The sequence below is a fragment of the Schistocerca gregaria genome, chromosome 3 (assembly GCF_023897955.1).
Source record: "Schistocerca gregaria isolate iqSchGreg1 chromosome 3, iqSchGreg1.2, whole genome shotgun sequence".
NCBI classification, from domain to species: Eukaryota; Metazoa; Arthropoda; class Insecta; order Orthoptera; family Acrididae; genus Schistocerca; species Schistocerca gregaria.
This window is the reverse complement of record NC_064922.1, coordinates 719,875,760-719,898,869: the sequence shown is the minus strand read 5'-3', so window position 1 is coordinate 719,898,869 and position 23,110 is coordinate 719,875,760. Positions and strand designations below refer to the sequence as shown.

General features: G+C 42.3%; 1 protein-coding gene across 1 annotated transcript in view; it reads right to left on the bottom strand.

The window, feature by feature from the left end:
• The window catches only part of LOC126355571 (beta-alanine transporter), a 1,112,053-nt gene that overhangs the window by 69,817 nt on the left and 1,019,126 nt on the right, over positions 1–23,110 (bottom strand). The gene's annotated exons all lie outside the window — the stretch shown is intronic.

Genomic DNA, 23,110 nt, shown 5'->3' with positions numbered 1-23,110 from the left:
TCTTGGGGAAGATGGACTTTCAGCCTTCCACAAACATTCACACACCACGCTGAAAGTGAAAATTCACTAATAGGTATTCCAGATACTTTTGACGTAATAACGTACTACAAATTCTCGCACTTAATACCTTTATTAATTATTCTTGCCCAATCCGAAAAACAGCCAAAAACTGTTCACCTGAAAAACCAATTCAAGGAGGCATTGACTAAACCTTCAATCACCCAGTCCCTACACAGCGCACCCAAACTCCAGCAGCGAAGCTTCGGAAGTTTCTCCGGGATATTTTGTGAGTATTTTGGTATGAGGGTATAAGTTGCTAGTTTATTTTGATATTTAAGAAACGTAATTTGAGCTCTATATTTTAATTCCGTGTGTCATACTTCATTTTGTACTTTCGACACTTTTTAAAACGGTAGTAAAAAACGCCAAGAAGTTCTGCCGGTAGCATTGTCGTTGCAATAAGCATTCGGTGACAAGTGAGTCAGTGAGTCACGTGTTGGTCATACTACTCAGAGGCCTGGAAATAGTTTGCAAAGCATAAAGATACAGAAGATGTTTGATTAGCGAAATATAATTCGGCAGAGATTAATTTGAGAAGTACAAAGATTTGCTGTTGATGTTGCCGCCTTGCTTGCTTGCGTGTAATTTAGGATGCGTTGGGAAAACTGTATGTTTTAGTGGAGTTTTTATTTACTGTTTCGGGGTAGCTAGTTTCATTGCTCGGACGTAAGAAACGATATCTGTTTACATAAACTGCACTCAAAGGTTATAGATTTACCATTCCTTCACATTTCAATAATAAATATCATGGCATATTCGTCATTATCGAGTCGAATCGAGTTTCCATTATCACAGTTAACACATGAAAATTTGTTATGGCCAGTTTTACATTACAGTCATGACTATAAGATCATTCATAGGCAGTTGTTACATTAAAAAATTGATATCATGCTCGAATTAGGTAAAGTTAAGTTTAAATTTCGTTTCTTGGCAATCTGTCCCATTCTAATACTGCAGTATTACATTGGCGTGTCTCTTCTAGGCTTTAGAATGCTATTTAATTAGTTGCCTACGAAAAATCACAGGGCAATTTTAGAAACATTTTCGTTTATTTATTCTTTCAAAATTACTTTTGCACTTTCACAAAGAAATTTTATTCTGTTAGCTTTGTGTGCTGGAATTGCAAAACATGTATTGTGACGCCGCTCAATTTAGCACTATCCAGGTACTGCACAGGTTATTTAACATACAGTCTTAAACTTTCTGAGTAATTTGGTAAATGTTAACTCAGATAAAGTTATATAGTTTGAGATACTTTTAGAAACTCATTCCTATCAGGGAGCGCAATGTTCGGAATTATAGTACAGACAAACATGAAGCCAAAGATAGAACATCAGTTGTGTCGAGTACTGTTATAGCCCACAATGTTCAGCTCGACACATTATTTATTTTTACTTAGAAAAGTCACAAGGGACCTATGGTCCTCTTTGGCTCGCAAGAGATTAATACTGTAATTATAATTTCTAAAAAGAAGTACATAAGCACACCGGGACCATTCCGTCAAGGAACCTGAAATCAATTATAGACTGCGTAATAGTGCAGAGGCACTGAGTATTCAGTGAAAGATGTAAGGGTAGAAAGAGGAATGCAGTGTAGCTCCAATCACTGTATTGCTACTTCCAAAACTGATATTCCGATTAAAACAAAGATGTAACGACTGGAGAAATAGGAGGATTTAGCAACTAGAACTACTGAGGTACCAAAATGTAGGATAAATTTTGTAGAAGAAAAAAGTGTGAAAGGTTTTTATCAGAAAAGATTAAGTATAATTTTGGATGCAATAAGGAGGACTGGAGTGCTAATGAGCTATACAGGTTACTGAATCAGTCAATTAAGGAAGCAGCGAAGACTGTAGGAAGCGAAAGGGAGAAAAGAGTAAAAACTGAATGAATGGCCTCGGAGATGGTGGAGTTGGCTGAGGAAACAAAGAAATTATACTATATGTGGGTAAACTCTGGGAGTGAAGAGGACTCGTATAGGTACAAGGTATATGGAAAGTGTGCTGAGATATTAATATTAACTTTAAGGTGCAAGGAAGAGGAATGAGAGACAGCATTCGCTTGGATAAAGGAGATCGGCAGAGGCATGCAGGACGATAAGGAAAAACAAAACGGCTAGCAATTCCGGCCTGAAGTAATGAAACTTGTATGAAAATTGTTCAGTCAGATTGTGGAGAGAGAGGAAATACAGAGAGAGTGCTGTGTATCATACATATCTTGTATCTATAAAATAGGGAACAAGAAGCACCCAAATAATTATACTGGTGTAAGTGTTATGGCTCCTATCAGCAGGCTATTTAGTGCTTTACTGGAAAACAAGTTAGAGGAAGAGATTGAAGATAAGATGTGAGATGAAAAGGAGGTTTTACAGTTGCACGATCTTGTATGGATACCTAAGACAGATAAGTGAGAATGCACGTTCTAAGGGTGAGAAGTACACCTAATATTTGTGGATTTATGAAAAGCGTATGATTCTGTACCCACCAGTGGACTATGGGAAGTGATGGATTACATAGGTGCTGAAGCACAACAGATCTCTAATTCGAAGAATGTGCCACCAGTGTCATGCAGTAGTCAAAACAGGATAAAAGTTAAGTGACGGGTTCTTAACATCGAAAGGACTTCGACAGGGTTGCAGTACGTCACAGAGACTGAAGTATCTATTGGAGGGTGCAATCAGCCTTGAGGAGGTAGGAAAGTCCCTTTCCAGCACACTACTATATACTCGTTATTATTTGCCGATGATCAATTACTGACAGCACAAAATAGAGAGGATATCAAATACAGGATGAATCACGAAGATGTGCAAATATTTTAAGATGATATTCTACAAGTAGAACTAAAGAAAGAAGCTCATAAAAACAAATGTCTGCGAATGTTTTGTTACGGAGTTACGGCTAAAAAAGATTTTGCCCCAAATTTAGCAACTTCGCTTATATGAAGCCATCGCAAAACTGTATGAGGTTGAAATAAAGCACGATTTCCATTTATTTTTTTGTTATTGGTCTGGTGAATCTAACAAAACTTGTCCCCGACATGCACCTGCAGTATTTTTCCAGAATATCCAGAGAAGCAAAGATTATGGTACAAGTAAATTTCTCTACTTTCCATTAAGAATGTAGAAAGTTTAAGTCATTGATGGCAACCGTTAGTGAGCTGTTTCAGTCGTTTCTAACCCTGAAGTTGATTGGTTTCCTTTATTGTTCAGTAATCGGACATAATAATAACAGTGTATCTAAATGAAAGCATATAGTAGTTATAGGTGTAGATTATTTAAGAAATATGAATGGCTTTCAAACTTACGACAGAGAAATACGCCGATATGTTGTTTATTTATGGTAAATCTGATGGTAATGATACGGGTGCAGTTAACGAATATTGCGTACCTTATCCAACTTCGAGGATTCCGAATGCACGAACCGTGAACCATTAGTGGAGTGTTCCGAACGTTATGAGAGACAGGTTCTCTACCCAGCGTTCATAATCAATACGAGCGCTCGATATGTGAAGACGATGTTGAGGATATTACGGATGCTGTTCAACAAGGCCGGATACCAGAAAATTACGACTCTGTCAACGATAAGGCATTTTAGTAAGGTATGGCGTACAGTGAAGTACAAATATCTGTATCCTTACCATCAACAAAAAGTGCATCATTTACATCCGAGAGATTCTGCCTTTCAATTGGAGTTGTGCAACTTGCTAAATATTAATGAGGAGTTATAAAATAGGTTTCATTTACTCATGAGACACAGTTTACTCGAGTTGGAATAAACAATGTACATAAGGAGCACGGATGGTCTGAAGTAAGCCACATTTGAGAGTGCAACGCCATTGCCAGCAGCGATTTAGCATAAATGTGTGGTGTAGTGTAATGAGCACATACTTTACTGGGCCACTCATATTCCCAGGACGTCTAGCTGGTGAGACGTACTTACAATTCCTTCAAGAAGAAATGACCCGCTTGCTCAAAGTTGTTCCACTTGCTACGGGAGAAATGTACACTCCTGGAAATGGAAAAAAGAACACATTGACACCGGTGTGTCAGACCCACCATACTTTCTCCGGACACTGCGAGAGGGCTGTACAAGCAATGATCACACGCACGGCACAGCGGACACACCAGGAACCGCGGTGTTGGCCGTCGAATGGCGCTAGCTGCGCAGCGTTTGTGCACCGCCGCCGTCAGTGTCAGCCAGTTTGCCGTGGCATACGGAGCTCCATCGCAGTCTTTAACACTCGTAGCATGCCGCGACTGCGTGGACGTGAACCGTATGTGCAGTTGACGGACTTTGAGCGAGGGTGGATGTACCGCCGAATTGCTCAGCACGTGGGGCGTGAGGTCTCCACAGTACATCGATGTTGTCGCCAGTGGTCGGCGGAAGGTGCACGTGCCCGTCGACCTGGGACAGGACCGCAGCGACGCACGGATGCACGCCAAGACCGTAGGATCCTACGCAGTGCCGTAGGGGACCGCACCGCCACTTCCCAGCAAATTAGGGACACTGTTGCTCCTGGGGTATCGGCGAGGACCATTCGCAACCGTCTCCATGAAGCTGGGCTACGGTCCCGCACACCGTTAGGCCGTCTTCCGCTCACGCCCCAACATCTTGCAGCCAACCTCCAGTGGTGTCGCGACAGGGGTGAATGGAGGGACGAATGGAGACGTGTCGTCTTCATCGATGAGAGCCGCTTCTGCCTTGGAGCCAATGATGGTCGTATGCGTGTTTGGCGCCGTGCAGGTGAGCGCCACACTCAGGACTGCATACGACCGAGGCACACAGGGCCAACACCGGGCATCATGGTGTGGGGAGCGATCTCCTACACTGGCCGTACACCTCTGGTGATCGTCGAGGGGACACTGAATAGTGCACGGTACATCCAAACCGTCATCGAACCCATCGTTCTACCATTCCCTGACCGGCGAGGGAACTTGCTGTTCCAACAGGTCAATGCACGTCCGCATGTATCCCGTGCCACCCAACGTGCTCTAGATGGTGTAAGTCAACTACCCTGGCCAGCAAGATCTCCGGATCTGTCCCCCATTGAGCATGTTTGGGACTGGATGAAGCGTCGTCTCACGTGGTCTGCACGTCCAGCTCGAACTCTGGTCCTACTGAGGCGCCAGGTGGAAATTGCTTATCAAGCCGTTCCACAGGACTACATCCAGCATCTCTACGATCGTCTCCATGGGAGAATAGCAGCCTGCATTGCTGCGAAAGGTGGATATACACTGTACTAGTGTCGACATTGTGCATGCTCTGTTGCCTTTGTCTATGTGCCTGTGGTTCTGTCAGTGTGATCATGTGATGTATCTGACCCCAGGAATGTGTCAATAAAGTTTCCCCTTCCTGGGACAATGAATTCACGATGTTCTTATTTCAATTTCCAGGAGTGTATTTGTTACATGATGGCGTGACTTCACATTTCACCAACGCCGTTACTACAAATTTAAAACAACATCCTCCCCAGTAATGGATTGATCCTGGTGCTACATGTCTGTGTCCACCCAGTTCGCCAGATTTAACACCAATGCGTTTTTGTATATGAGGATGTGTGGAACACATATTTTATTATGACAAAACAAATACACGTGAGGCATTACCTGCTCGCATTATGAATGTAATAGACGAAATTAAGAACAACCCTATGCAGACGGATGGACCTTCGGCAGCGGCAGAGAAGCAGACATGTAATAGGGATGAACGGAATAAGGGGGGCAGCCAGGACATGTAGGACAGAGCGGAGAATAAATGAAACTGTAGAAGAAAAAGGATATGGAACAACCAGTAGTGCAAGGAACTGGGAGTACAGCACTCCAATAGAGTGGCCTTGTAGGGCCAATGGAACAAGGACGATGGCTGAAAGCAATCGGATGGCCGAGATTAACGTAGCGAGGGGGAGTAACTGAATGGTGAGGAAGAAGACTGTCATGATTGTGAAACTTTGCGAATGGGATGCAGGGCAACTGACGAAGGGTGGAGAAGTAAGTAATAACTTCTTTGCCTTCTTATCCTGTTTACCTCTCTTTCTTTGAAAACACCTTATAAAGAATAGAGAATCCTACATACAATATAGCTCTCAGGCCAGACACGAACACTTTTATCATAGAATCACAATACGGATAGAGTACCACTACGCAGAGGAATTTCAAGGCACAGTGATAGCTTACCGCCCTCCAAAGGTACGCAGCAAATGATACTCCTACGCCTATGACGTAGGGGTGGGAAAACCGACCACTTAAAACCGATACCGGTATTTCGTTTCTGGGTCACCGGTGTTTTTCAGTACCGCTTGTTCTCGATTATAAGAGGTTTTCCTTGTAGTTTGTTAATGACAGGTAAAAACCGGTATATCAATTTGCCATAACACAGTGTTAAAATTTTTTGCTTTTAAATAAAGTTTTTCTTTAAAACGTGTAATATTTATTGATCGATGCTATTTCAGAAACAATGGAGTCAGGAACGAGCAACAAACTCATGATATGTAGATCGGTACAGCACTGCAAAGGCAATAATTATGTGCCACGTGAAGTGGCCTATTAGACAATGCGTATCCATGTTCAGAGTGCAAGACAACAGCTTATTAAGTATACGTTATTTCTGTGAAATAATAAAAGAGAAAGTAAATTATGGCAACAGCGACAGATTAAAAGTTTGACAGTTCATTTACAGTTTATAATTAAAACAGGAAGTAGATGATCTGCACGTTACTCTATATACTTTGCCTTATCTGCTTGCAGCCTTTTCAAAACGAACAAATAAATACGTAAAATAAGAGTAAGACCATCCACATTTTTCATCCTTAAGCACTGACCATTCGTGAGGCCAAAATAGTTGTATGATCCACGATTGGAATATGATTTTCGAGCAGATTTTCAAAAAAAATTGGTACAATAGGAAGAATACTGGTGATTTTTTAGTATTATTCAACCACGCTTTACTTTCTGAGAAAAGAGTAAATGGTCGAACAAGTAAATTTTGTTTTATTTAAGCATTTTATTTGATATTTTGATTGCAGACATCCTGAAACGTTTAATGCAGAAGACTAAGAGAGTCTTGGTATGTATAAATAAAGCTTTGATGTCTACGCTGATTACTGGAAATAATAGCAATACAAACCCGGAACTCGGTTATTTCCCAAAACGGTTATCTTGAACAGTTTTAACAGTTAGTTTAAAATGGAGACGAAACAACCGGTATAATCGGAAGTCGGTTAATTTAGTAATAACCGTCGTCTTGGGCGTTACTTAAATGTATGACGAGACTCCCGCATCTACGCAACGGCACAGTATTGCATCAGTCGGCTGTGCGGGACATCTGTGTGAGAGAGCGAAATGACTCCTCCCTGTGACAGATAGAGCTCCATGACCTGATAGGAGCAGGTTCCTTGGGGTCCGATGCTCGACGCAACCGTGCTTTCCCTGGAATCCTGTGAGCGAGGTGAGAGCCCAGCACTTCGGCGTCGGCTGTAGCAGCCGCTGTCGCTCTAGCCAGCGCTGTTATCAGCTGGTCGCCGCCGCAGTTCATCAGAGACCTGCCTCAGCTGCACACATGTCCATCTGGCACTACGCCTCTCCTGCACCGAGTATTGAGACTCTGTGGGTTGATGTAAGGGTGCGCCCATCGGAGGAGGGCGTCTTTTCCAGCTTCATTTACGGGGATTGTTCAATTAGTAACGCTACACATTCTTTTCTCGACCACATTTAGACTGAAACAGTGCGGCATTTGTCATGGTACATCTCGGCATATTCCCACTTACGTGGTGTCTCTAACGGAGGAGCGTTCCAAGAAGGGAGCTGTCATTCAGTTTCTTTTGAGGGAAAAGCTGAGCACTGCAGATATTCGTAGGCACTACTAGAATGTCTACTGAGACGTGACAGCGAAAAGCAGCACTGTGAGTCTTTGGGCAAGGCGTTTGTCTTCATCGCGAAAACGTCGCGCAAACCTGTCCGATCTCCTGCGTACCGGCAGGCTGCTCGCAGCTGTGACTCCTGCAATATTAGAAGGTGAGGACACTCTCATTTGAGGTCATCGACAGATCACAATCAAAGACGTTGCTGTATTACTGGAAGATTCTGTTGGTAGCGCCGAAAAACTCGTCCACCATCTGGGGTATTCAGAGGTCTGAGCCAACTGGATTCCGCCCCGCCTAACAGACCATCATAAAGAGCAACGATTGATCCTCTTTTTGGTCCAATGAAGGATGCACTCCATGTGAAGCAGTAAATGGATATTGAGGAGGTTACTGGCGCTGCAAGAAGTTGGATTCCACGACCACCAGTGGAGTGGTGTCATGAGGGCATATAGGCTCTCCCAATAAGATGGCTTAAGGCAGTTGTCCTGAACGAAGATAACGTTAAAAATAGGGCTTCACAGCCAAAGGTATGGGAACAATCAAATGTTTCCAGAAAAAGAAGCATGTTGCGTTACTTATTGAACACCCTTCGTAATAATAAAGTGGTTTACTGTAATCCGTCTATGTCGCTCTGGAGACCCTCGCTTTCAGTGGATTTCCGTCTCTCACGCAAACTAATCGAACACAGATGTTATTAATGCTTAGGGAGACGATATAGTGACTGTGTGGACGCACGAAGGTTGAGTTGTGGTAGCATTAACATGGCAGTATACCAGAATTCGGTAGCAGTTGTTGGTGTCACTGTTGCAGGGCATGTGCGATACGCATTAATAACCAATGAGTGTGAATAGAGAGGAGAAAAGGATGAGCCGGCAAAGGTTTAGTGCATGGTCGGGGGGAGGGGGGGGCGGGGGCGGTAAACGTATGAGAAAAACAGGGGGGGGGGGGGGGAAAGCTGCGTGCCGTTTACTGGCTGTGAGGGAGGGGCATAAGCTTTCATACAGTACACACTTTGGTGATTACCCACTACACGAGAAGATGTGATACGTAAGACTGTTTAAACGTGGAGGAAGGTGACGGGATTCAACCCCATTACATTAGGCTCCTTAGTACTCTGCTGTTGGGTTCTTTTTGGAAGGTTTCCTTGCTGGGGTTGAGCGGTGAGTGGCTCGTGTCCCCGCCATCATGTATTTTACACCCTGGTTTTAACGTACTTCCACCTCACTACGTTGATTTAAATCACTACTGTCACTGAGTTGCTGCTTTGCCTACCCGTGAGCGGCGTTAGTAGCGTGTATCGATACATCCTCTCTCGTAGTATCTTTGCTGGACTACTATTACTACCCTGTCGTTGTCTGTCGTAAGTTGGTCGAAGTTCGGGTTGCTTGCCCGGGTTGCGAGTTCGGGTCTGCCAGTCAGTAGGAACGCGTCTGGAGCGCAGTTAAGACCGGGCAGACGGGAGTTGCAATGGGGCACCAGTGCAGTCGGGTTGGAGTGGTAGTGAGGTCTGTGTCGACATGGCTCGCCCTGCCATTGCCGCCACGCATCACTTTAGCCGGGCCACCATCTTGGTGGCTCGTCGGTCGGTCGTCCTACCAGAAGACGCATTTTGGCTCACCGATCGTTCATGAGTCGGCTACGTGTTTGTGCATCGACTAACGACTTGTCTTCGTGCGTGTTTAGTTACTGCTGCTTATCGTTCAGGTCTTCGTGCAAGTGTTTGTCATATTGTGTGTAGTTCGTGTTTTTCCACTGATGTCTATTTTAGATGTTGTCGGCATTCGGAGGAGTCGGTCAGTTGCTGCGGACCAGCGGAATTTCATGCCTTGTGGCCGTTAGTGTTCTGCTTACCTGCCCTCGCCCTCGCCACTAACGTTATTTCAGGCAGCGTCATGTCCTCACCTGTTGTTGCTGTCCAACATGGTGTGTAATTCTGACAGCTAATTCATGCTCCATTATGGATTACCACGTTTGTAACCTTTTCTGTTTGAGTTCTCATGCCCTGATTGATGGGAAGCAAGTCGTGGTGTCGGTCGGTCCGTGGCTGTCCCCTGGTTGGGTTCCGATGGATCAAGTGTAGTTGGGTTCACCACCTGTCTCGCCTGAGTGAACGATTGCAGACTGACCTCCCTGGAGGCTTCTGAGTGTCACCGGTGTTTAATTACCTGTTTTCAGCTACATAAAATTTAAGGCTTATGGATATTTTTTCTTTTTTCTTAAAATTTTGCAAATTAGTTCTTAAATTTGTCTTTTAAGCTTAAACATTGCGGCCTTCTGTCTTTAAAAGATTGTTGTAATATATTGTAAAATTTGGAAATTTAATTGCGGCCCTCAGTCATTTGTATGGCACCTTGCATATCTATGTTCTATCTGCTTAGCCTTAAGGCGTTACACGTAGCAGTGATACGCTTTTTTAATTTATTCGATTTACCTCTTTAATTGCATTATGGTTTGTTGATTTTGAAGGTTTCCTGTTGTTAAACATTCTGGCCTTCTGCCTTTAAGAGTCGAAGGTAATATATTTTCTAAATTTTGAAATTTAATTGTGACCCTCAGCCATTTGTGTTCCACTTTCCATATGCTTGCTGGTCCATTTTAAATTATTTTATTGCTGTCTTAATTGGATTTTTATGTTGCTGATTTGTTAAGATTTCTTGTTTTGAGGCCTTCAGCCGTGAAAGAGATGCATTCGGTAGAGGTCCGGCTATGTGCCGCTTTGTTTGTAAAAGGTTATTAAGTTACAATAAATGTCAATTAGATGGAGAAACTGACCTCAGCTTTTGGACCTTTTAACAATCCTGTTACCTGTTCTGCCCAGCGGGTTTATCGGGCGTATCAGAGGTTTTGCTTATTAGTAGGCTGCTGGAGTAGTGTATTTTATCATAACGATTTGAGGTGGTGTATATTCTGTACTCTTGTAGTTTCCATACGTAAACTTACGAAAACCTTTGTCTATTTGCGTCGCTGTTCTGTCTATTGGCCTGGATCCCATTACCCTTAGACAGAGCCACTGCTGGTAATAAATGATTTTGTGATTCGCTTCCTGCTTAATATGTAGCTGTAAGTGTACGATGCAGATATACTTGATAACTGTATATCGATAATAAGCTGTCCCGTCAAGAGAGTTGAGCAGATAACATATATACTCGAATAGCACGTCTGGCCACACCCCTAAGCATGTGTTCATTTAGGTGCAGCTTCCGATGTTTATCTTGTTATTGGTCACTATTTTTGGTTCAATGTAATTCATAAATACCGTTGTTGTGTCTACTATTGGAGCCTTCAGGAGCAATAATACTTAAAGAATTCTACCAGGAATTGTTCAAACGGATGCTAAAAGGAAATTTACCGGCCTCTTTAGCCGTGTCAGCGTTCCACTATCTGCTTTAGCAGACTTTACAGGTCACGAAGAGACTCAAAACTCATGATGAGCTATGTATCGAGTTAAACTGATATTATTTTGAGTAAGAGTTAACGTACATAGACCTTTCTTTCTGAATTTATTACCTTGCTGGGGAATTTTATAGATCAGCGATGTGTACACTATCTCAGAAAAATGTTTTCAGAATTACTTGCTGAATGCATTGGCCTGCATATATTAGCCAAATGTTTTCCATTCATATCTCACGAGCCTGTGTGAAATAAGCGGGCATTGAGTAAGCGGAGAGTGTGTGAGACTCGCTTCACAGCGGAACCTAGTTTCTCGGAAATTTAATAAAGCAGCTGCGAGTAGCGCCTGCGGTGGCCCCGAATGGCCACCCGTGGCTCAGGGCCCGGTGCAATCAGCCACCGGCGGCGTTCCTGCGAATACAAAGCGCGGCTTTCCTGCTGGCCACGGCGGTCCTAAATCTCTGGCCGTGACTATAGCTCGGGAAATCGGACATCGCGGCGAGGCCGGTGAATCTCTGATCAGCCTCGCGCTGCAAACGCAGGACGCTAGCCGTCGTACATGCCATCCTTTGTCGGGGTCCTCCCGTCAGAAATGCAAATGTATGACATCTCATTGACTGCCCGCAAACGTAGCGGACTCAAATATTGTTCCTCGGGTCGGAAAACGCTCCTATGTTCTACGACTCTTTCACAGTCTAGATCCGTACGGTAAGTTCTACTCTCTTCGCTCCTGTTGCTATGGTGTAGTCCGTTATGCAAGAGGAGATTAGTGAGCGTTAAAGAAGGATTCCCGCAGCTGCTTCACGTTTCTACTCCACTCTTTTATCGTATCTAAGATAATGTGTAGGTGCGGTCAAATTAGGAGGCTATGTTTTATCGGTACTACCGACAGACTGTCGCATTTCGCAACTAGGAGCTGATCAGTCCTGCCATTCGTCTTGTATCATTTCTCGCAGTTCGAGATATAAAGAGGAAGTTATTACTGTGGTTAAGAAAAAGTAATTTCCGTAGGCAAGCATGACTCAGTAATGTCGTCCATCGACACATATTTAGGTTCCATGATTTTTTTATATGTCGTAGTATCTCTTTCCTCGACAAATACACTTACATAATCCTCTTTTCGATCCAGTGGACTCTTAAATGACGTCTTTAAGAACGAATCAATATCTCGTATATTCTATTTTTATGAAGTACTTCCTTGCTAACTTTAGAAGGCTCGCGGATTTGTTGCTGTGAGTACTCAAACCTCTCACCCACGGAGGAAAATAGAACTATAGATGATACAGGTGTAACTCGCTGTCGGCATCTACACCTCAAAGTAAATCGCTACATGCCGGAATGTAACAACAATGCACTTTTTACAAATCTCTTCAGAAAAGTGTTTTGTCTTCCAGTCTCGTCAAGTGGTTAAGAAGCCAGCAGCTTTGGGTGAGTTCTCCTCGGCCTACTCCAAATGCTGATCGACAAGAAGTAGGTCTACGCGCTTCCCCCCCCCCCCCCCCCCCCCCCGCCCCTCCTCCACCTTTCCCGACATCGCTGGTGCAGGTTTGGCGAAACCGTTAACAATGTTACTACCATGGTGTAGAGTGCCAAAACTGAAGAACATAGCAGCTGACTTTACGATATGGAGGTAACCAGACTACATGGCCACCCCCCCCCCCCCCAATCCTCTTCCACTTTCAGACAGCAGCAGCAACCACACTAAGAACACAACGATCGTCCGAGACTACTCGACAGAAAGCTCGAGGGGTTTCAACTACTTGACGAGGCGGAAAGCTGGAGAAAACTTTATCAGTGTACACTGTCAGGTGAAAATTATCCCGGCGGCTGTAAAATTTACCACTAGATGTCAAGGGAGATGGACCTGTGGGTAAAAAGGTGGTGGTGAGTAGTGGGTTGTGAATTAAGATTCAGCAACAGCATACTTCGTCTGTCAGTGGTTTTCATGAGACTTCGAAATTCGAGTCACTGCACGTCACTCTAGTAAAAAAAATCACGGAGGTTTCACTCATTCTACAGCTGTCCAAGTCGCCAGTTGGAGTGATTGTGAAGCGGAAACGATAGTGAACAACCGTAGCTAAACCAAGCCCAATCAGTCCTCATGAACTGACGAAATGTGTCCGTCTGCTCTCACGGAGGTGCCTATAACAAATCGCATGAAATCAGGCGAAGAAATTGCATCTGAGTTCAAAAGCCCTACCAAAAGTCCAGAAAGCACAGTAGCTGTCCTTAGCGAGCGCAGCTGCTCATGAGCCACACAGTACCGTAGTCAGTGCTAGGCAACGCTTAAGGCGATGTAAACACAGGCAGTGTAGGACAGTGGTTAACTGGAATTGACTGGTGATGAAGCAAGGTATACAATGAATCTAAATGTGTGGTTCGGAACGGGCGAATGTTTGGGAAACGTTACGTGCCATCTTGTGTAGTGGCAATGGTGACGTACACACGAGGTGATGTTCGGTATGCGGGTGTTTTCGTTGTTTGCGTATTGTCCCCGCAATGCACATAAGAAAAGGTTGAATGCGGGAGAATACCAACACAATTTATAATATTCTGAACTGAATACAGTAGAGAAACACTTCTAGAAGATGATTCCTTTTGTATGTATTGCAATGAATTCAGTCACAAACCAACATATGTGAAGTAATGTTTTGTGCCCAGTAACGTAGTTGTAGCCTGCCCCGATGTTATTTAATCCGCACATTGAGTAAGCAGTAAACCAAGCAAAAGAAAAACTTGGATTAGGGGATAAATAAAGTTCAGTGAGAAAAACAAGAGCTTTCAGATTCGCTGATGAATGTGTTGACAGGAATACATAAGATAAAAGCAGCGAAAGTAATACAAGAATAGTGGAATGTAGTGAATTAAATGAGGTGACATTGACAAAATTGGATTAGGAAACGAGACACGTAAAGATACCAGATGAGTTTTGCAATTTCGGAAGAAAATATCTGATGATCGACGAAGTACAGAGGCTATAAAATGTACATTGGCAGTAGCAAAGTTAAAGTTCCTAAAAAAGAGAAATTTGTTGACATTGCATATAGACAATATAGGAAGTTTTTCTGAAGATATTTGTCTGGTATGTAGCAATGTACGTAAGTGAAACATGGTTGATTCACAGTTCGTATATGAGAGTTCAACGTTTCCAAAGTAGGTGGTAAAGAAGAATGTTGAAGATAGGATAAGTAAATTACGTAACTTAATGAGATGGTACTGAATAAAAATTGGGGAAACAAGAAATTTGTGGCTAAAAGGTTGCAAATAAAGACTCAGTTGACAGAACACTTTCTGAGACATCAACTAATCAACAATTTAATAAGTGTGGGTGGGGGGGGGGGGATAAAAATCTAAGAGAAAGACCAAAGATTTTCGTCATAAGAATTACCCTCATTCTGCCCAACGGCCTTGCCAAAGAGGGCGGAGGACCGGACAGAGGTGCAAGGTACTTTCTTGTAATAGGGGTGGGAAACTGCCCCTAAAGGAGGACGAATCAGCACTGATCAACTGCATGAGGATGCAGAAATCTGTAGGAAAGGTAAACACATGAGAGAGGCAATGGAAACCACTGCATTTAAGACACTTAACGTGCATCCATAGGATATGTGACCTGTAATTGATGTGTCATGATGATCTCTCCATTTCCAAAAGATTCCGGAATAGCGTCATTCGAATCTCTGGGAGGGGACTGTCAAAAGTGGGGTTATCTTGAGAAAAGGATTGAATAATCAACGAAAGGATAACCTACTACGAGTTGGGGCATGGAAGTCACAAGCTTGAACATGGTCGGGAAACTAGAAAATGTGAAAAGAGAGAGGCAAAGGCTCAATCTAGATGTAGTAGGGTTCAGTGAAGTGAAATGGAAAGAAGACAAAGATTTCTGGTCGGATGAGTAGAGGGTAATATCAACAGCAGCAGAAACTGCTATAACGGGAGTAAGCTTCGTTATGAATAGGAAGGTAGCGCAGGATGTTACCTTGAACACTTCAGTGACAGGGTTGTTCTTATCAGAAGCGACAGTGACCGACAACGATAGTTCAGGTATAAATACCAACGTCGCAAGATGAATATGAAGAGACAGAGAAAGTTTATGAGGATACTGAAATGGTAATACTGGATGTAAAGTGGTATGAAAATCTTGTAGTTATGGGGCAATGGAATGCAGTTGTAGGGGAAGAAGTAGAAGAAAAGTCTACAGGACAATTGGTCTTGGGGCAAGGAATAAGAGAGGAAAAAGACTAATTAAGTTCTGTAACAAGCTTCGGTTAGTAATAGCGAATACTCTGTTCAAGAATCAAAAGGGGGGGGGGTATATTTGGAACAGGCCGGGTGATAAGAGAAGATGTCAGTTAGCTTACATCATGGTCAGACAGAGATTCCTAAATCAGACACTGGATTGTAAGGCGTACCCAGGAGCAGATATAGACTCAGAACACAATATAGTAGTGACGAAGAGAAGGCTGAAGTTTAAGACATTAGTCAGTATGAGTACTCAAAGAAGTGGAATACACAAGTACCAAGGAATGACGAGATACCGTTTAAATTCTCTAAGGCTATAGTTACAGCAATAACGATTATCTTGGTAGACATTACAATTGAAGATGAATGGACATCCCTGAAAAGGGCCATCAAAGAAGCTGGGAAAGAAAACAGAGGTACAAAGAGGGTAACTGTGAAGAAACAATGGGTAACAGAAGAAATACTTCAACTGATCGATGAAAGGAGGTAGTCCAAAAATGTTCCGAGAAACTCAGGAACACAGAAGTACAAGTCACTGACGAGTGAAATAAATGGGAAGTGCAGGGAAGCTAAGAAAAAGGGGCTGCAGGAAAATGTGAAGACATTGTAAAAGAAATGATTGTTGGAAGGACAGACTCAGCACGGAGGAAAGTCAAAACAAACTTTAAAGACATTAAAAGCAAGGGTTATAACATTAAGAGTGTAACGGGAATTTCACTGTTAAATGCAATGAGGAAGAGCCAATAGGTGGAAAGAACACATTGACTACCTCTAAGAGGGGGAAAATTTGTCTGATGTGATAGAAGAAGAAACTGGAATAGATTTAGAAGAGATAGGGGATCCATATTAGAATCAGAATTTATAAGAGCTTTGGAGGACTTAAGATCAAATAAGGCAGAAGGGATACATAATATTCCGTCAGAATTGCTAAAATCATTGGGGGAGATGGCAACAATACGACTATTTACGTTGGTGTGTAGCATGTATGTGTCTGGCGACATACCATCTGACATTCGCAAAGGCATCATCCACACAATTCCGAAGACTGCAAGAGCTGACTTGTGCGAGAATTATCGCACAATCAACTAAAACTTTCATGAATCCCAGTTGCTTATGAGAATAATATACAGAAGACTGGAAAAGAAAATTGTGGATGCGCTAGATGACGATCAGTTTTGCTTTAGGAAAGATGAAGACATGAGAGAGGCAAATCTGACGTTGCTGTTAATAATGAAAGCAAGAGTAAAGAAAAGTCATGACACATTCACAGGATCTGTCGACCGGGTAAAAGCGTTCGACAGTGTAAAATGGTGCTAGATTTTCGTAATTCTGAGAATAGTGGGAGAACGCTATAGACAGACACGAGTCATATACAATATTTAAAACAGCCAAGAGGGAATAAGAAGAGCGGATGACCGAGAACGAAGTACTCGTATTAAAAAGGGTGTAAGACGAAGGTAATGAGAGGTAGTAGAAATGCGAACAGCAAGAAACTTAACATCACGATTGATGGTCACGAAGTAGATGAAGTTCTGCTACCTAGGCAGTAAAATAACCAGTGACGGACGGAGCAAGAAGAACATCGACGACAGACTAGCACTGGCAAATAGGGCATTCCTGGGCAATATCTAATATCGGCAGTAATTTGAGGAAGAAATTTCTGAGAAGGTGCGTCTGGTTGTGAAACATGGACTGTGGGAAAACCGGAACAAAAGAAAATCGAAGCATTTGAGATGTGGTGCTACAGATGAATGCTGAAAATTAGGTGGACTGATAATGTAAGGAATGAATAGGTTCAGCGCAGAGTCTGAGAGGAAATGAACATGTGGGAAACGCTGATAAGAAGAAGGGACAGGATGATAGGACATCTGTTAAGACATGGGGGAATAACGCGAATTCTTTACAGAAGAATGAAATTTCGGAGAAACGTAGCAACCGTGTGTCAATACAGACCCTGCGACGTATCTTAGGATAAGAGAAGTAAAAACTACATTTATAGCATTTGTAGACATAGCCTGGGTAGTGTCGACTTAAATACCCTCTTCGAAATTCTAAAGGAAGCAGGAGTAAGATACAGGAAGTGAATGTCTATTAATGGCTTCTATAGAAAACAGGAGCGTGAAAGGTAAGGAGTGGTTGAGAAGGGAGTGATAAATGTTCGCAGCCTATCCCCGATGTTATTCAATCCGTATATTGAAGAAGTAGTCAAGGTAACCAAATAAAAATTAGCAGAAGGAATTACTGGCTACCGAAGAAATAAAATCTTCAATGTTTTACAGATGATATTCTAGTTCTCGTTTAGACAGCAATGGATTTCAAAGAGAAGTTGAACGGAGTGGACAGAATGTTGAAAGGATGAAAGATGAACATCAATAAAAAACAACAAGGGTAATCGAACGTAGTAAAATGAAATCAAGTGATGCTGAAGGAATTAGATTAGGAAACGGGGCTCTTAAAGTAGTAGATGACTTTTGCTATCTGGATACGAATATAACTAATGCTGACCGAAGTATAGAGGATGTAATATGTAGACTGACTATGAACAATAAAGCGTTCTTGAAGAAGAGAAGTTAGTAACGTGTAATGTAGATATTAGTGTCAGAAAGTCTTTTTTGCAGGTATTTGTATGGAGCGTAGCCATCTATGGAAGTGAAATACGGACAATAAACAATTTCGACACGAAGAGAATAGCAGTTTTTGAAATGTGGAACTACAATGAAATGCTGAAGATTAGATGAGCGGAGGGTAGAGTAGCACTGAGAGCTGCATCAAACTAGTCCTCGGATAAAGACCACCACATCTACAACAATTTAACTTCTGCATAAAGTTTTAAAGCTGTTTACAACATATTTGTGAGATGTTTGATTAATGTACTCTACAACTGTTTCTTTATTTATACCCATTTACTTATATAAAAGTGGGACCTTTAGCACATTGCAGTTCAACTATACGGGAGTCTCCTGCACCAACTTGTTACACTAAGTTCTCCTTGTTTCTTCGAGCTATTAGAGAGCTCAGAGGGATTTTCCTGCTGTCATTTGTGGAGGAATTATTCTCAGTCCATCAGTATTAAAGTGAAAACAGTTGATGTTTCTTTAGATCATCAGTGTTCACACTGGTTTGATGCGGCCCGCCATGAATTACTCTTGTGCGCCCACCTTTCCATCTCAGAGTAGCCTACGTCCTCAATTGTTGGCAGGCTGTATTTTAATATCTGTCTTCCTCGACAGTTTCTACCCTTTACACCCACCTCTAGGACCAAGGAAGTTATTCCCAACAGGTCCTATCACCCTGTCCTTCCTCCTTGTCAGTGATGTCCTTACCTCTCCGATTCTGGGCAGAATCTCCTCATTATTTACCTTATCAATCCACCTAAATTTGGAGATTTGTCTGTAGGATCGCATCTCGAATGCTTCGATTCTCTTCTGTTACTGTATTCTCACAGTCTCTTTTTCACAACTATACAATTCTGTGCTCCAAGCGAACATTATGAGTAACTTCTTCCTTAAATGAAGGCTTATGTTTGATACTAGGAGACTTTTCTAGGCCCGGACTGCCCTTTTTGCCATTGCTACAGTGCTTTTGATGTCCTCCTTGCACTGTCTGTCACTGATTTTTTTTTTTTTTGCTGCCCAGGTAGCAGGATTCCTTAACTTCTTCTATATCGTGACTATCCATCCTGATGTTAAGTTTCTCGCTGTTCCCACTTTTGCTACCTCTGTTTACTTTCGTGTTTTTCGATTTATTCTCAGCCCATATTAAATACTAATTAGAATGTTCATTCCATTGAGCAGATCATGTAATTCGTCTTCACGTTACAATATCATCAGCTAAAATCATTTACATCCTTTCACCTTGAATTTTAATTCCAGTCCTGAACCTTTCTTTTATTTCCATCATTCCTTCTTCGATGTACACATAGAATAATAGGGACGAAAGACAACCTCGCTGTCTTACACCCTTTTAATATGAGCATCTGTACATATTGTATAGCTTATCCCAATTTTTTTTCAAAATTTCGAACGTCTTGCGAAATTTTACATTGTTGAACGCTTTTTCCAGGTCAATAGATCCAACGAATGTGTCTTGATTTTTCTTTACTCTTCCTTACATTGACAACTGCAACGTAGGAATTGCCTCTCTGGTGCCTTTACCTTTCCTAAACCCAAACTGATCGTCAACTAGATTATCCTCAGTTTTCTTTTCCATTCGTGTGTAAATTATTCCTGTAAGCAAACTTCGACGTTTTAGCTGTAAAGCTGATTGTATGATAATTCTCGCACTTGTCGGCTCTCGGAGCTTTCGGAATTATATCGCCAGACTCTTACATTCTGCGCTTCAACGTGAATAATCCTTCTGTTGCCACTTCCCCCAAAGGTTTTAGAAATTCTGATGGCATGTTATCCATTCTTTCTCTCTCATTTGATTTTAAGTCCTCCGAAGCTCTCTTAAATTCTGATTCTATTTCTGAATCCCCTGTCTCTTGTAAATCAACCCCTGTTTTTCTTCCTATCAAATCAGACATCTCTTGACCCTCATTAGAGTCCTTCAATATACTCTCTCCACCTATCCGCTCAAGCGTCTGCATTCAAGAGTGGAATTCCTGCTACAGTCTTAATGTTACCACCCTTTGCATTTAATTTCATCGAAGGTTGTTTTGGCTTTCTATATGCTGGTTCCGTCTTTCCGACAGTCATTTGTTTTTATATTTATTCTCATTTTTCATGCATAAGTTTCGTCTTGGCTTCCCTGCTCATCCTATTTATTTCATTCCACAGCAACCAGCATTTCTGTTTTCCCGAATTTCAAATGGCTCTGAGCACTATGGGACTTAACTTTTGAAATCATCAGTCCTCTAGAACTTAGAACTAATTAAACCTACCTAACCTAAGGACATCACACACATCCATGCCCGAGGCAGGATTCGAACCTGTGACCGTAGCGGTCGATCGGTCCCAGACTGAAGCGCCTAGAACCGCTCGGCCAACGCGGCTGGCTCCTGAATTTCCCTGAACAATTTTGTAGTTTCTTCTCTCATCGACTAACTGTAGTATTTCTTCTGTTAATGGTTTCTTCGCAACTACTGTCTTTGTACCTATATTTTTCTTTCCAACTTCTTTGATTGCCCTTTTTAGACATGTCCATTCCTCTTTAGTGTTCTACCTACGGAGCTATTCCTTGTCCTTAGAGAACTTAAAGCATTCCTCATGATTCCTTAGCGCTTATTTGGGTAATGCTTCTGACTAATCTCTTATACTTCATCCTGCTCTTCATCACTACGACATTGTGATCTGAATCTTGTGTATTTGATTTCAGAATCTGACCATGATGTAATCTTACTGAAATCTTCCCATATCACCCGGTCTTTTTCATGTATACTTGCTCTTGTTGTGAATTCGCTACTAGAAGCTGATATTTGTTACTAAACTCAGTTAGTCTTTCCCCTCTCATATTACATGTCCCAAGCCCATATCCTACTGTAAACATTCCTTCCATCCTTTCCTTTACAACTGCAATCCTGACGCCTATCACTATTGCATTTTCATCGCTCCATAGGTATTGTATTAACATTTCGATATCCTTATATACGGTCTCTATCGCTTCATTTGAAATTTATTGATTAATCATCGATGTTTTTCGAATCATTTATGTTCCGTACAGTTATAAGGGACGTTTGCGTTCGAGGGCGTTGCTGCAGTGTAAATGCCACGTACTGCAGTTCTGATGCGGGTATTCCTACTCTGAGATATAGTCAAGGGATTAGTGTGGCATTCATGTCTTTACGACGTGCGTGTGGTGAGTGTGCAATCGTGAACCATGACGACGTTATTACCAAATGCCTCCAAGCAGGACCAATGTTCTGAGAAGGAAAGGTGCCTATGGGGTAGCATGTCTATCGAAACCTACGACTATTAGTACTGCCCCTTCATGATAAGTCAGTTTTCCACATCGCAAAGGTCGTAACGTAGAAGTTGCTCCGACTCAAGTGGTAGATACTCGAGCAGCTGCACCACAGATCTGATCACGCGAACTCAAGTAAGAGACGTTCGAGTACTCCATGCGACTCTCACATCTTTGGTTCCTTAAAATAGCCCTTGAAGGGTCGACGATTCCTGTTGGACGAGGATTTGGAGCAGGACATTGGAGTTCTTCATGCTGCCGGACAGGATGATTTACTAATCGGCATCTTGAACATGGCGCTTCGGTGGGATGGTTACCGTGATGCTCTTCGCGATCTTGTCTGATCTGCGTACCGGTTCCGGACTGCAGGGCTTTCCAACGGAAACATTTTGATCGCCCCATACATATTCCAATTCCCTACTTTTCTTGGTACTGACGATGTAAGCATCGAAACGTACCCATCGTGCATACGGTTTCCAATGACTTAGATATCCAGTTATGACCACCTACAGCGTTTTCTTACAGACTGATGAAAATAATTGAGAATGTTCAGTAATAGCATTCCCAATGTTATAGTGTGCTACGTATGAAAGTTAGAACGGACACTTTGACCATCTGAAACGGAATCAGGCTACCATCATAGTCTCATAGAAGGAAGGTCGCTCGTTCCCACCTCAGAAACAGACGTCAGTTCAAATTGTGGCTTCAATATTTGAGTCGTACATCTATATACACCACGAACACAAAGTAAGGAAAGCAGAAACAATAAGCAAGCACATATCACGTGTGATGAGTACACAAAAAGACGATGCAACTATACATTAATGAAAGGACAACTAACAAGGGGAGGCCGTCAATTGTGAAATTCAGATTCGATTCATACTGCGCATAATAAAAGCTTATGGCCAGAGATGTAATGTGGCAAAGCACCATGATGCACTTCTCAGCCGTTGTCGAGAAAATCGATGGTTAAAAGAAACCGTTGTGGTGAAATACTCTCTACGATTAATAATTTTCTACAGCGTCGTGGCGTAGCGTATAGCGCTCGGGTTTGTAATCCGAAGGTCGCCGGATCGAATATCGTGCCATGCAAATTTTTTTTTATTATTAGTTTCTTGTAATTCATATATATATATATATATATATATATATATATATATATATATATATATATATATGTGAATTGCTTATGCATGTTGGTGAAGGTGGATCGCTCTCCAATTGTAACGCCTCCATTTTTCCGTTTGTTTAACAGGGTGTACCAAGGCTCTCACGTCCGCACTGCGTTTCGAAGATGTTAAAGTTGCGCTAGGGACCGCATCTACCTTCTTTCGAAGGTAGCAGGCAACTACGGACCTTGTGTTTTTTGTGGTTGCAGACAATTTTAGTATTGACATCAATGATACTTTCTCACACGGTAATGGTTGGCTCACTGTAGTCATTGTACGTGGAGGTACTGGACTTCCTAACGTACCTGGACTTGAAAGTTTCGTTGACAGAGACATTATTGCCTATCGCACCTACCATATGGCTGAACTTGCTAATAAAGACTTTGGTAAATCTGCTTATATGTCGCCTTCTGAATTGTTTCTGTATACTAGTAATAAGAGGAAATTATCTGTAAATGAGTCTGTATTCAGTTGGGTTAAAGGTAAAGAAGTATG